The 12995-nt window shown below is 36.8% G+C and overlaps 1 protein-coding gene across 5 annotated transcripts in view; it reads right to left on the reverse strand.

Moving 5' to 3' along the window:
* The window catches only part of LOC105207673 (protein sickie), a 200428-nt gene that overhangs the window by 84629 nt on the left and 102804 nt on the right, over positions 1–12995 (reverse strand). The gene's annotated exons all lie outside the window — the stretch shown is intronic.

Raw genomic sequence — 12995 nt, forward strand, 5'->3', positions numbered from 1 at the left:
TGCATACACGTAGGGGCACTTAGAAGCGTGCATTGCATTTATGTGTAAATTTTACTAGTACACTAGGCGTGTGATTGACAGATCGAGGTGATCAAATAATGATAGCAATGATCAATTCTAAACTCATCACTATTAGATACTCGTGCGTGTGTAGCTTTATTGCATCGCATTTATATAACTCGTTATATTTAATTTGTGAAACTATGTACCATATTTATTGATTATATAATTATTAATTAAAATGTAATCCGTCCCAGATTCGCCTTTGATCTTGCCTTCGAACTTTAGAATCGGTTGGCTCGCCCCTTCTCGAGAAATCTCTTTTCGCCCTCAATGTAATTCACGAAATGTCTCCTGGGCTTTATCTGGACCATAACTTGAGACGCGCGGAAGTGAAACGGAACGCGATATTGCGTGTCGAGAATTTATTTGTGGGTGTACGTACGAGCTGTTGCCGTAGATGTGAAGCTAAGAGAACGTTTATAGCACATAAGCGCGATAAGCGCGATCTACCCTTGAACGACTCTCAGATTGTCGAACATTTATTTTTTCTTTTTTTATATCGAGTGCCACTTCGAGTTCCCTTTTCGTTTATCGCGGATGAAATTTTTCTTTTCGCGAACGCAGGGGATAAAGATAAAGCAAATGCATGCGCCTCGTGAATAATCGATGTGATAAAGCAAACGAATGATGTAAAAATTACCCCACTGGAATGAGGCTTAAGTAGAATAAGAGAAATATTTGCTTGATCGTCTTTTGCGAATCCTTTCTAATTCTCTAACTTTCGTTGCCCGTCTATTTCGCTGTATGCGGTCGAGCAATGTCACGTTTAGCTTCTTAAGGAATTAAAAGTTAATAAATAACTGATCATAAAAAATGATGTCAAATTAATGTTGTGGTTGCTAAGAACTAAAATAACAATCGATTGAACTTTGGTAAAGCGCATACTTTCTCTACCTTCGCCAATCTTTGATTGGCAACAGTCGGTTGTAAAAAGAGAGAGAGATAGGAATGATTTATTTCTCCTTCTGGACACGCAATCGCGCGGAGCAAATGTTTGCAACAGCACGCAAGAATGCACATCGATAATAAATTTCATGCTGATCATTATTGCCTCTCTCCTATTTTTTCACGTTGATCAAATAAAATTTATTCTGACAGCGTGCAGAATCGAAATTATCTCTAAAGACGAACCGAAGACTAGAAGCGGTTAGATACGCCAGTTTGAGTTCAAGTTACATCTTGGCCCACCCTGAAAAGGCTGCTGTCGAGGATTAGAAGAGCCCTTAGAAGCTTCCTCTCTCGATGACTAAGCCTGACCTTTTTCACGGAAAGTTCCGCTATCGACTAGCTGTCGAAGCAGCTCGACAACTGGCACGTGTTACATCGCATTCCGCCTTTTATTCGACGCTTCCAAGCTGATTAGCAGTCGATGTATCGCGCGGGGATGGATTCCTCCAGCTCTATTAGAAGATTACACGGAGATTAGATTATGACGATTGGAGATTGGACGCAACGCATCCGTGAAACGGAAAGCGACGCGCCTGGATATTTGGAGGATAGTGCCAGAATCTTGATTCGAAATGAGATTAACTTGGGATGCACCGCGTCGTGGCCTGAATCTTATCTTCTTCGATATCTCCTCTATTAGCAAATATATTAGGTGTATAAATAAGTAATTCACTATTTTCCACAAAATTCAGTATATATTGTCAAAGTATGCCGATATATAATTCAATCATAAAAGTAATCCACATTATCATTCAATTTGTTCCACCACCTTTCGGACAGCGACAGAAAAACTAGTCTTTATTCGCAATAAAGTCATTTTTAAATCATCTTCTCATTTCTTCGACACTTCTGAATTTTTTTTGTCAGGCAAAGCGTGCCTGAAATAAATGATAATCTGAAAGCGATATGTTCAGTGAGTAAGCCGGATGCGGTAGAGCATCCCAGCCAAATTGCAATAGTGTATCCTTGACCAACCTCGCCACATGAGGTCCGAGCATTGTCACACAGCAATTTGACTGTGCGACGACCTTTTCCAAGAAAGGATCGCTTTTTCTCTAACCTCTCGTTTAAATGACATAACTGGCGATGATAATGATCGAAAAAGTTATGACCCCGTTTCACCGGGGGTCCAGGTTGATTCATAATAAATCGTACGCCTTTAAAATCCCACTAAATACACATAACTTTTTTACGTCTCGTTCGGGCATCATTGTGTCGATTAAAATCACCTTCTTTTATTTAAACTTCTTATAGGGTCACTGCACCAGTCAATGAACAAACACAAAATAATTTAATACAATGACATTTACAAATAAAAAATTATATTTTAATAAAATCTACATAAAAATTAGATTTCAACAATATAAATTAATTTTGCAGTTTATTATTTTAAAGTCTTATTATTTTAATAGTTTTTCTAAACAGCCATTTATTGGCGACTGTTCAGCGACTGGTGTAACGACCCTATACGTTAAATTTAACACTTTCAAATGTACATAATCGTGTTATCATACTGCAAAATTGTGCGACAATTTAAATTTAAATTATTTTTCCTCGCGTATGAAAAGTAGAGGATCACTCATTTCTACATCTCATATCTCAAAAGTATCGCAAAATAATGTACACAGTGATAAAGATTAATTTGGTATCATTAGACTCTCCTATATAATACAGATTTACGTACGTGGACTTTTCTGATAAAAAAATAATGATTCCGACCGATAAAAAATACGACCTTTGGGACGACCCGTCACACCCCATGATATTTCCGCCGTATTAATATAGTTCCGAATGAAGGGGAGACCTCTGCGCGAGATGCGGTGGAAAATAAACGAATTTTCCTCGCAAACACGAACACGAACGCTGGCAATAAAACTGATCCGACGCGATCCGAGAGAAAGAGACAAGCCGTTACACGCGGGCGTTAATGAAGTTAGTTCCTCGTTCTTTTTACTGCGATCGCCTAAGTGAGCCTAAAACGGCACGTAGTGCGACACGTTTACGGAGCGAAGAAGGAAAGGCAACGAATAAATCCCCTCGCACTCACTGCGGAGATAATATCGGGCTTCTAATTGACGGGAACGTCGATCGAGAGCTCGTTTCAATTTCGACCGTCTCCCGCGGACTTTTTTTCCTCTGTCTTCCCGCGCACGTGCGCCGAATTAGCACAGGGTAGGCACGTCTCGGGTAGGCACGTCTCCCCTTTCGCGGATCCCCACAAGGATCCCGTGGGATCAACTTGAGTCCCAAATAGGCTGTGACTCACACAAACCGCACGCAAACTACTCTTCGAAGACTCCTCTTTCGCCTGTCAATTTGTCTTTTTCGCCCCCCCTCCCATCCCTTGCGATTCAATGTTTGGCGACTTTAATTTCAATAGAAGTTGAATACACAAGGGATTTCTTCAAGAAAGGAGTGCTCTTCTTTCTTGAAGAAATCCTATTCTTCAGGAAGTGTTATTTTTATGTAGTGTAATTTATTAATTATGTTAATTGAAGGAAGTCTTCACAATGAACAAAATTGGTACGAATTCATTGGTATAATACTATTACCAAAAGTGCAAATAAATAGAGAGACAAATTGAGACTTCCAAACAATAAAGCTTTTGAATTTTAGAAGACTTTTTATAATTTTTGAAAAATTCTCTATTATAAAATATTTTTTCCTTTAAAACGAATCATATTTAAAACAAATAAAATCCGATAGGTTCTATTTTGAAAAACTTCGATTACTAAATAGGCTATTTTATCTCTCCTTTCCTTTTTCTCCTCGCAACAAAGATTAATGAAAAATAATGAAATTGCAAATCGTGATAGACATCGATGCAGATAGGGGCACGCGAGCGTAACGGTGCGTCGGATGATGATGAGGCGCGATGATAAACGATGATGATCCCGAGGCCTGCAAGATATAATGTAGTGCGTGTGTGGAACCCTCTTGTCCGTTTCAACGAGCTGATCCTGTTCTCTTCCTCCCCCTGGCGATCGTGCCAGGTGCACCGAATGCACTTCAAGGGGATTTGCCATTAACCACACGATAACGGAATCACCTGTCGCTTCACGCTGGCCTTGATTGATTCAGGTTTGAGAGAGGTGATAGAACTTGATTGGAAATTATTACCCGAAATCGATTACATCAATTGCCTTAGTTTATTTTATTGAATTGTTTATTAATTAAGGGAAAAAGAAGAATAAACCTAGAAAAGCCTTCTGCTTTTAAATTACGATAACTTTCAGTGCGTATTGTACAGTCGAAACATCCTCAAATATTTATTTTAATTACTATAATGTTATATTTTATATAATAGCAAGATTCTTTTGTTTAGCTTGATTGCAAATAAATGTACATTTTATATAAAAAAATATCCAAGTTAACATTAATTAATTAATCAATTAATCTATTTGCAATTATTTAATTACCTACAATTATACGTTTTTATACCGCGAAGTTTTCTGGATTCTGCGATTGGAATTTACAGCGTTAGTTCGCTTATGAATTAAATGAACATGTGCGCTTCTCAACTCGAGGGTCCCGTTCGATAATGGCCGACGATCAGGAGGGGTAATCGCGACGACAATAGTTCAGAGATGCGTGGGATGAAACAGGACGGAGTTAATGTCGGTAACAGCTGTCGGTACCCGCGGAACAAATAAACAAGAGCCCTCTTGAGCGAAGGATGTTGCTCCATCTTTCGAATAGATGCCTAGTATGTCGGTCACTCGCAAAAAAAATTCTACGGGTCTTTTGTCTGGCGAATAAAATATAAAATCACACTTTAATTAAACTGTTCTTTAATTCACTAAACTTTAACTTCAATTAAAACATTCACATTGCGTTGTAAGAAATAATTTTTCTGAAGCAGTAAAGCATCTTGTTTAACAAGACTTTCATATTATCATACTGTTATTCATTGTTCCTAAAATAATGATAAATGCCGCTTCGACTACGAGCAGCTCTAAAACTGCGTTCACTTTGGAATCTTCATTCGCAGTAAGCGAAAAAGAAAAGAGAATATCCGGTGTTTGTGATCGTAAGGAAGTCCGGCAGACCACGCGGCGCATTGAAATAGCGATTGAATGTTCCGCACATAGGTGTCCCTTAAAGAAAAAAGAAGAAACAAAAGAGAAGAAATCCTTCTCTTAAGAGAGAAAGATGTTCGTTTTATTTCAGCCTCGCTTTTTATCGTCGCGAACTTTCGGCGAAGAACGCTTCGCGGAGCCGTCGAATAAAAGCCGGGAGATCGATGGCAGCGAGAGCAAAGATCGAGAGTCCCGAGGGAGAAACAGATGGAAAAGGATTAGGAGTTGGTGAAAGAGATCGATCGAGAGAAGAGGAGAGCTCGAAAGCGAGCGCGAAAGCACTTTTGCGCCGGCAATTTCGTCTTTGATCAATTGCGGCGAAGATGCTCCGAATGGCCGTGCTTTGACGATATCGAGAAATCTCCATGGAATTTGAAGATTCTCCGAATTCGATTGAAAGTCGATGGCATTTGATCGCTCGATTTGCGTCGTAACATATAACGAGATTGCGGTCTCGCAAACGTCGAGAGAATCCAATGGTACGGTATTACGCGACTTACAAAGAGTATTTATTCCCTTTAATGATTAAACAGTAATTTTCTATATAGCATGTAACGGCACTACATCCCACAGCAATCTCGAGAAGTGAATATTGCTGGAATGTTATTGTGTAATATTGGAAGGAATTGAATTATTTTAATATTTTTATATCGCAAATATCGCAGTTGCGTGTTATTGCGTGTAATTTATTTACTTTTATCTCGAAGTTTAATTTTGTGAGAGCTTGTATTCAAAAGGCATCATTTCATTAGAACATAGCTAGAGAAATCTTACAAATGTTTTTTAAATCTTTTAAAAATATTTTTTTGAAGAAACTGAAAATTAGGATCAAACATGAAAACGTTATAAAATGGAGAAGCCCCCCGAAGCGCAAGGTATTTTTAATATGATTCTTCATGACATTTTGAAAACGTGCATCTGTGCAAAAAGATAAGGAGCGCGTTTCTTCCTCACAAAGAGGCGCTCATCAGCAGAATGGCGCGCAATCGACGTCGTTTTTTTCTCCCGCGTGGAACGAACACCCCGTCGCGTCAGTCGGCTGTCTCGTTTCGTAGCGAGCTTCACAGCGCAAATTGCAATCTCCCCCTTTTTCTAGATTCCCTTATTTGTCCTGCCTGCTTGCTTGCTTGCTTGCTTCGCTCTTCCTGTCCTGCCTGGATGTCTGCTTGTCTGCCGATTGCAGGACCCTCCCGTGCTCCTTTCAGGACGACCCTCCTCCTGAACTCTCTGTCACGTACACGTGTCGCGTCTTTTTCAAAGTCTTGTTCGTTTCGAGAGCACAGGTGCAATCTTGTTGATAAAAATGCCAAATATTGCGTGAGTGCCACTCATCGTGGGCGTACACTCTCGCTTTCAATTCAAGATCTCATTACACGCGAGAAGAAGCACATTGAATAATGCAGATTACTCGACAGAGGAAAAGGCATACATTATTATTTGAAATTGTGAAAGATCATCATTAAACACACGCGCAAGACCTGAATGCGAAGAACTTGAAAAAAATACTAAAGAGAATCAAAAATACAGAAACAAAGAAAACACACAAAACTACAAGAAATTAATTAATACTATATAAACAAAACAATAACATTTTTTAAATAATAATAATTAAATTGCTCGTATTTTTAAAGAAATAAATCGGGATTTTTCAAACCAAATTGACGATTTAAATATATAAGAGCAAAGTTTAATAAGCATTTATTTAATTTTTTAAGACGTGACGAAACGTTTCGATCTACTTGGTCAGTCGTCTAATAGAATGCATAAAAAAAAAACATCTCCCTCCTGAATTTTCGCACGTACTTTTTATAAAAGCAATATTTATTACAACAAAATAAGAACAGGATTTTTTGTCACATAATGTCATACAGTTTGAAGCTTGTCGCATTTATCAGCGCGTTCTATAAAGTCACTGTGACGTCCTGCTCAAAATTTTTTAAGATTAATAAACTTGAAGTCTTTTCAACGACATGTTTATAACAAAGATTTTATAATAGCAAAGCCATATTTTTTTTTTATTGAAGTTATTGTAAAAGAGTGATTAAAAAATTATTTAAAATCGCTTCTTTTAAAATTATAGTATAATACGTCTGTCTTTGTTTAGATACGCGCGAAAACATTGCATGTCAAAGCGTATGATGGGCACATATGCAGGTACCTGCATTTCGAAAACAGAGATCTGAATGAAAAAGAACAATCACTCACAAGCTTTTTGTTCTTTTGTCGCTTGTTCATTGTAATTTATATTAAACTACTTGTAAAAAAGTTTTATTGCTTCTATAAATTGTTGATAATTTTGTTTATAAAATAAAATCTTGATCCGAAGATAACTATTATATCTGTCATTAAATTAGAAATATAATATGGAAATTTATAAAAAAAATAATGTAATAATATAATATAAATCATATAAATAACACAGTTTATAAAAATAAAAAAAAATACATTTGAATAATAATTTATCCATTCTTGGTCATCAGATTAAGATATAATATTTCTGAAATTAGTTTTTAGTCACTTACGTGATTTCGCTAATTTCCAAGCTGACGCGGTTGGTCACGCTCGTGCTCACGGATCACATGCGAATGCGACAGCCGCGAATAACGTGAACGACGGCAGACGACGAACTGTCGAGAATTCGATAATGGAAATGCGCGGCGGGACGTCGTCGTCGGAAAAACCACGGCGACGTGAGAAAGAAAGAGATAGATACAAGAAGTATCTACCCGTATAAAAAAGAGCCCGACTAGAAACAAGAAACGAAAAGAAAAAGAGGGAGAAAATATGAAGACAAAAAGAGAGAAGCAAAAAGAGAAAGAGAATATGTTACAGGAACATGTGCAACACGCAGAATCCATGTAACGAAGAGAAAAAACTATCAAAGGGAATACATAAGGGAAAATGTGCAACGTATAGCGTTCGTAAGCCCGGGAAAATGTACGGAAGAAAATATGCAACATGCACAGTGTTCGCGTGCACGCGTGTACGAGCGAGAGAAAGCAAGAGTGCGAAAGACAGATGTAAAAAGGGAGATGTAAAAGGAATGGGGAGGGAGGAAGGGAGGGAAAAAATATCAGGGATCAGGTTCAAAGGTATTCCAACCCTGTGAGTGTTTCCTTTCACCCGCGTTGTCGTGACGGAGAAAGGAATGGGGGAATCGCGGCGTGCGATTAATAAAAATCCGCATCGCGAGCTACATATCCCGCGGGATGCGTATCGGTGCATATTTGTGTTTCTCATGGGAAATGTATCGCACGCGGAAAGAAGCTTTACAATATTCCTACATATATTTCGGAAACGTCGATATTTCACTTCTGATAATTCGTGTGTCTGGCGTTGATATTTCGGTCGCGTCGCAGTCTGAAATCGATTTCATTTCAGTAGCATCAAATGGAATTGTTACACAGTTTGACGCGGACTGACTATTATGCAATTATTACACATGCACTCTTAACTGTTAAAGTGAAACATTCAGCAGACAAACACTGAACACTTTATGAATAAAATTTAAAATAATATTTAAATGATAAGGTACTCGAATAAAGCCCAATTGTATTTTTTAAAAACTCTTCAAGTGGAGACACTTTAAGATGCCCTAATGCACATTGTTTCAATACATTTTCACACATCTTTTTTATAGTGTGCTGAGTCTTATTTGACTCGGATATTTTATTCTTTACTCTCGTACAAAAAGATTTATAAGTATATAACGGTTAAAAAAATTAATAACACATTAAACAATCAGAAAATTTTATATAAAAAAAAAATTATTAAAAAACTGACGAGGAAATTTAAGTTGTACGTACAAAGCTGGAGATTACAAGAGACGAGTTTGAGTGCAACAGAGAGATGCAAGTCTAAAGAGAGCGCAGAAGCTCGAGAGGGTTGCAAGCGTTGTGTTGCGAGAGATCGAGAGAAAGCTGACGATGACGGCTGAAAATCGCCAAGGGAGCAGAAAACACTTCGTGAAACGGCGAGCAGAATACAAAGAGCGAGTTTCCTCGTTCCGGAACAAAGCGGATTTCAAAACCTCCGCTTCGTCCTGGCGTCCCAGCGACGGGGGATAAGGCGGAAATGTTCTATACGTGAACGCGCCGCTGTTCTACGATGGCACACGGATACTTGCGCGCGTTCATCGGGTGTATCGAAAAATTGAAGAAAAAAATAAATGATAATTTTATGTATAATTACGCCGAGAGAAATTTCATTCTAGAGGCAAGAGAACACAACCGCGTTTACCATTCTGGATGCAAATTAATGCAATAACGTTCAATGTGATCACTTCATTATATCTCTGTATACCTCGAGGTGGCATATCGATGATGGGGTTTCCCCACACGTAGATGCATTATGCTTTGCAGCACCCTGTGCTACGTGTATATAATATCGGCATTGCCAATTTAGCATCGGACGCGTATACCTATATACTCTGTCCCACAATTTCTACACATATTCCCTGGCAACTATCATTTGCGGGGAATTATGAGTTATTGGAAATAGGATCATAAGGAAAATCACCAATGATGATTAACGATGCGGAATAGAGCGAATTAACAATTACTGTGTAAGTCTCTATGCATATTATGACTTAATTTAATATATTATTTTTAAAGTTATTTTATAAAAATGAACATCTAATAATTTATAATTATATTGTACATATTTTGATAACTATATTTCGTGTTCTTTAACAAATTTACTAGATCTTTAATTGAGGGGAAAAGTTAAATACATTTCTCATTTTTTACATTTTTAAAGTATTAAATTAGAACTATTTTAATATCCGCACCTTATTATATTACTTTGATTTAAAGTGTTTTCTTTTTCCTAGGATTTCGACATATTAATTTTATTTATCTGCATATATATCCTGTCGAAATATCAAATCTGAAATTATCTAACTTGATAATAGTACCTATAGTGGTACTTGTGTTTTAGAGATTTCTTTTATCTTTTTTCGATCGATTTCAAGTTGAAAGAGATAGATACAAAAGAAAAGAAAAGGAAGGAGAATGAAGAGAAAAAGAAAGGAGAAGGCAAGAGATCGAAGACCTTGCAAAGAAGAAGAGGCGCCACTTGCTAATAATAGCTCAAAGTTATTTATAATTTCAGATCACCTCGTCGCGCCGATGATGCACATAATTCCCGGTAAAATGTTGCCGATCGCGTCACATTTTTACTACGTAACTTTTTCCTCTCTTTCACGTTATCGCCATCCTTCTTTACCGTCTCCTTCGCAAACCCATGTTTCAAATGAGCGTAGCGGCTTCATCGAGGGAGGCTAATTCTCGAAACCTGTACTGAACCGGTACCCGAACGTATAAGACAGTATTTTTAACTCGCGCGAGATCGAAGGAAGGCGAGAGAGGAAGAGAAAAGATTTAAGGATCCCTGAACATCCATGTTCAGTGGTGCTCAAAAAAAGATATATATATATTTTTACTTGGTTGCAAATTCTAAGAATTTACTAATAAAAAATGTAAAATTAAATAATAGAAAAAAATAGAAGTAGTTTTTTGAGAGTAAGCACGTAGAAGGAATTATATAGTTATATAGTTATATAGTTATATAGTTATAATTCATAAGAGGACTATGGAAAAAATGTTAAATATTGTTAAAACAGTGAAAACCAAAAAAAATTGAAAATAATGCACATGTTTAGAAAAATAAACTATTAATTCTTTAATATTTTACTTTGATATTTTCGTTTTGAAAATTTTACATTTTATATTTCGTGCTAATTTGAAATGTACACTGTTAAAAATAGGCAGCAGAATTTAACATAACGTAACGGAAGCAAATTTCAAGCAGGTACATTAAAAACGTTTAATGTTGTCAAAAGTGCATTAAATTCCATGCACACACTTTTCAGTCATAGATACATTAAATTTAATGTTAGCTTAATAAAAATACGTTGGATTTCATGATATTTTTTTAACAGGGTACTCAGAATAAAAATACAAAAGATATATTTTTTTTTAGAATTGAGAATCGCTGTAGCACTCTGATGTTTCGGGGTTAAAGACCGGGTGCAGCAGGTCTTACGTGTGCTTCGAGACTTCAATTTTCTCTCGTTGTTCTCCCCCTTCGCTCATCCCCTCTCTCTCTCTCTCTCTCTTTCAACCTCTTCTCTTCAACGCCGATCTTTCCGCGCTTTCTCTTTCTCTCGGAAACGTCTTCCTCCTTTTTCTTGTACACATGCGTACCCATGGAACGAAAGACAGTTTATAACGGAGCTGACGAATGGTCGAAAGGGTCCCTCAGTTCCTTCTTTCTTTCTCTCTTTCTTCTTCCTCCTTTCTTTTTATTTACCTCCGCTTGTCTCTTTGGGAGATTCCCGTAGGATTACTTGACTTAGGGTGATATCACAACGCGCACGTGCATCTAGATTTAAATCTCGTTTACGAGTAAAGCTCAACAAACCATGAATTCCACGAAATATTAATCGTTTCTGTTACAACAACAAATATTTATATGCGATAAATGTTACAGATAAGAATATTATTTATAAGTTCTGAAATTTAGTATTGGTAAGATTAGAAAAACTTGAACTTTGTATTCTCTTCTTTTATACAGAAATTAATATGCGAAATTTTAATTGCTCATGGCGGCAATTAGCGCCCCTTGAATGCGGCTTTTAATAAAACGTTCGGGACTTTTTACCATTCCGGAAATCTCTTTGGGAAGTTTCACGGTGGATTACAGGAATTGAGTTAAGTTTGAAGCAAAGGGAGGCAGAAAGAAAAAAAGAGAGAGAGAGAGAGAGAGAGAGAGAGAGAGAAATCGATATGCACAGAGATGAATGGTGCGTAACCCTATCTAATTAAAACAAACGTTACTCTGACAGTCATGATATAATAAACGCGCGCAAATGATTATCTCTCTTTAACTCAAACAGTATTATAAATTCTACGAATTGAAATAAAGGTGTATAGAATAAGAATTATAAGAAGCATTTTGGATGATACAGAATACTAATGAGCAGAATGCAACGATGCATGTGAAAGAAATTAATTTAATATCCCATACATCAAAGTTTCCTTTCATAAATGAAAAATTTTGTTTTCACAAGATAGATGATTTATAAGAAGATTTTATTATCAACAGAAAGGTTTATAGATTGAAAAAAAAATTCCACAAGATGTTTTTCTAATCCATAAACACACACGTCGAAAAGTATATTATAGCGACACAAATCAAGATCCTGACCTAGACGCCTAGACAAAATTGTCGTCTAGGCTGTTAACTACGGTGACGAGCGGTAAAAAGCCGAGTGAAAAAAAAGAGCCTAAAATAATATCGTAAACCATGACGAGAGAAGGGCGAGCCGTTTCACTTATACGCGCGTTCACATGTATCACGACCGGCTAGTTTGTGTACGACATGGAAGTCTATTTCGAACGTGGGGAAACGCATTCTGTATCCAGACACACGGACACGCTTGCTTTGATATCATCACGATATATGGAGAATAGAGAGAGAAAGAGAGAGAGAGAGAGAGAGAGAGAGAGAGAGAGCGTACAGCATCCCCTCATAAAGCCACGCTTCAGAGGTGCCCAACCATGTAAATAAGTGATAAGGATATAGATTCTTCTCATTATACTACGATTTTATTATTAAAAAAATATAATTTTAAAAATCAAAAGAAGCGACACTAAAACTTATAGGAATAAAATAAAGTTTTAAAAATACTCTATAATAATAATTATTATTACTGTTATCTTATTATTAACTTCTTTTCAAACTTACGATAGTGATAATAATAATTACTGTTATTATAGAGTAAGAATAGCAGTCGTAGAACATATCTGACAACCGTTAAAATTACTTCGTTACAGTCTATTTAGATATCGTAGAATAGTTGCTGGCCTATTCGCTGTGTTTAATATAAAAGCTGAATTTAAG

This window comes from Solenopsis invicta, chromosome 14, assembly GCF_016802725.1.
Source record: "Solenopsis invicta isolate M01_SB chromosome 14, UNIL_Sinv_3.0, whole genome shotgun sequence".
NCBI lineage: Eukaryota > Metazoa > Arthropoda > Insecta > Hymenoptera > Formicidae > Solenopsis > Solenopsis invicta.